This window comes from Tripterygium wilfordii, unplaced genomic scaffold (genome assembly GCF_013401445.1).
Source record: "Tripterygium wilfordii isolate XIE 37 unplaced genomic scaffold, ASM1340144v1 ctg225, whole genome shotgun sequence".
In the NCBI taxonomy this organism is placed as follows: domain Eukaryota; kingdom Viridiplantae; phylum Streptophyta; class Magnoliopsida; order Celastrales; family Celastraceae; genus Tripterygium; species Tripterygium wilfordii.
In genome coordinates this window covers 52,501-55,000 of record NW_024056204.1, presented here as the reverse complement: position 1 = coordinate 55,000, position 2,500 = coordinate 52,501, and positions in this window count along the sequence as shown.

Below are 2,500 nucleotides of genomic sequence, written 5' to 3'. Positions count from 1 at the left end.
AAAACGTTGCCATTCCAAAGAAAGTTCCTGCAAATTCTAGTAATCTGCCTTAAAACTTGAGCTGGCATGGGAAATATGCTAAGCCAAAACTGCACAATTCCCTGCAAGACAGACTTAAGGAGCTCAAGTCTCCCAGCAAAAGACAGATGCTTCCCCATCCAACTCTGAATGACTGAATCCAGCTTATGCAAAAGAGGAAAGAATTGGCTAGCAAGCAATCTATGAGGACTGAGAGGAACACCAAGATACTTGAAAGGAAAAATACCCTCCATAAACCCAGTGGTTTGGAGAATACCCTGCTTAACTGCATTGCTTACCCCACCAAAGTAGATAGAAGATTTACTGGCATTTATCTCCAACCCAGATATCCTTCCAAACTCCAACAACTGCTGATAAAGAATCTGCACAGAAACCAAATCACCACGAGAAAATAGAAGAACATCATCAGCAAAAGCAAGATGACATAGTCTGTGAACATCACACTTAGGGTGAAACTGGAAGCCAGGCAGATTAGAGGCTACAGCTAACATTCTGGAGAAGTATTCCATGCAAGTGATAAATAAATAAGGAGATAAAGGGTCCCCTTGCCTAATTCCACTCTTGCCTTGAAAGAAGCCATACAAGTTCCCATTAACTGACACAGAGAAGGAGGTGGATTCAACACATTTCATAATTAAACTAACAAACCTAGCAGGAAAGCCAAGGGTCAATAGCAACTGCCTCAAAAAAACCCACTGAACAGAGTCAAAGGCCTTCCTGAAATCAATTTTTACCAAACATCTAGGAGAAGCCCTTTTCCTGCCATACTGCCTAAGTAGTTCTTGCACCAAATTAATGTTATCAGTCATCTTCCTACCTCCCAGAAAAGCATTTTGGGCAGGACTAATAATACTCTGTAAAGCAGCAGCCAATCTGGTAGCCAGAATTTTAGAAATGACCTTGTATATGACATTACAACAAGAAATTGGCCTGAAATCAGCCACTGAGGTAACACTAGGCAATTTAGGAATTAAAGCAATAACAGAATGATTAATTTGCCTCAATATCTCCCCAGTAGAGAAGAAGTCCTGAATTGCAAGACAGAAATCCTCCCCCACAACCTCCCAAGACTTCTTGAAAAACACAGAAGAGTAACCATCCGGTCCAGGGGCTTTATCATCACCAATGCTGAATAAAGTAGTCCTAATATCATCATTAGACACAGGAGCCAGCAGGGGGCCATAGGCAGAATCATCAAGGCAGGGACCAGAGTGAACAATAGCCTCCACTAGGGGTTGAGTATCCTTAGAAGACCCCAGATGCTGCTGAAAATAATTTACAAACTCCTCACCCATTTCATCTATAGAAGAGGTAAGTAAACCAGAACCAGTCTGAATAGCAGGAATGTAGTTCCTTCTATGCTTCTGGTTCATTAGAGCATGGAAGAAACTAGAGCTTCTATCACTTTCCTTGAAGTAGGAATTCTTTAGCTTCTGACAGTAAAACATCTTCTCAGCAGCCTTAAGGTTCATCAGGTTTAGCCTCAACTGCTTGTCCTGCAATAATAACTGAGCATTATCCCTATCATTTTGAAAAATGGTCTGGTGAGACTCTAAATCTGCAGCAGCTTTAGCAACTCTGGAAGAAATGTGACTATAATGCAACTTATTAAGCTCCTTTAAATGCCCCTTCAGGTTTTTGAGCTTCCTACAGAGAAGATACATAGGAGAGCCGTAAGCTTGAAGAAACCAGTTAGCATCCACTAACTCTCTGTACCTCGGATGGTCAGTCCACATGTTAAAGAATTTAAAGGGTCTTCTACCCTGCTTCTGCCAAGCACCAAGCTGGATCCTAGCTGGAGAATGATCAGAGAAAGCACCAGGGGGTAAGAACTGAACAATAGACTGCATTTGCATAGCAGGCCAAAGGGTATTCACCATAACCCTATCAATTTTACTCCAAATATTCCCATTAGACCAGGAAAAATGACAGCCAGTAAAGTTTAAATCCTCGAGCCCCAGATCAGAACAACAATTCCTAAAATCAGAAACTTCATAACTGGTAACCAGATCTCCATTGTGCTTATCAGATTGAGAGAGAATAGAATTGAAATCCCCAAGGACAAGCCAAGGAGATGTAGGAGACCATCTTCTCAAATCATCCCACAACCCCCTCCTAGCAGAGATAGTGTTGAAACCATAGACAAAAGTGGCAGTAAAATTAAATTGCTGCTCCAAGCTAGTGATATTCACATGAATGCCCTGAGGAGTATGATCCAATAGCTCAACATTGACAGTGGAAGGATTCCAAAATAAAACAATTCTGGCAGTTCTGGCCACATCAACATTAGAAAGAAAATTCCAGTACTTCAACCTAAACTTATGCATGAAATCAAGCTTAGAAGAAATAAGCTTAGTTTCCATCAAACCACAAACATCAATCTTATTCTTCTTCATGAGGCTGACCACCTCATGCTGCTTCAGAGGACTATTAAGCCCCCTGACATTCCAACTGTACAGAA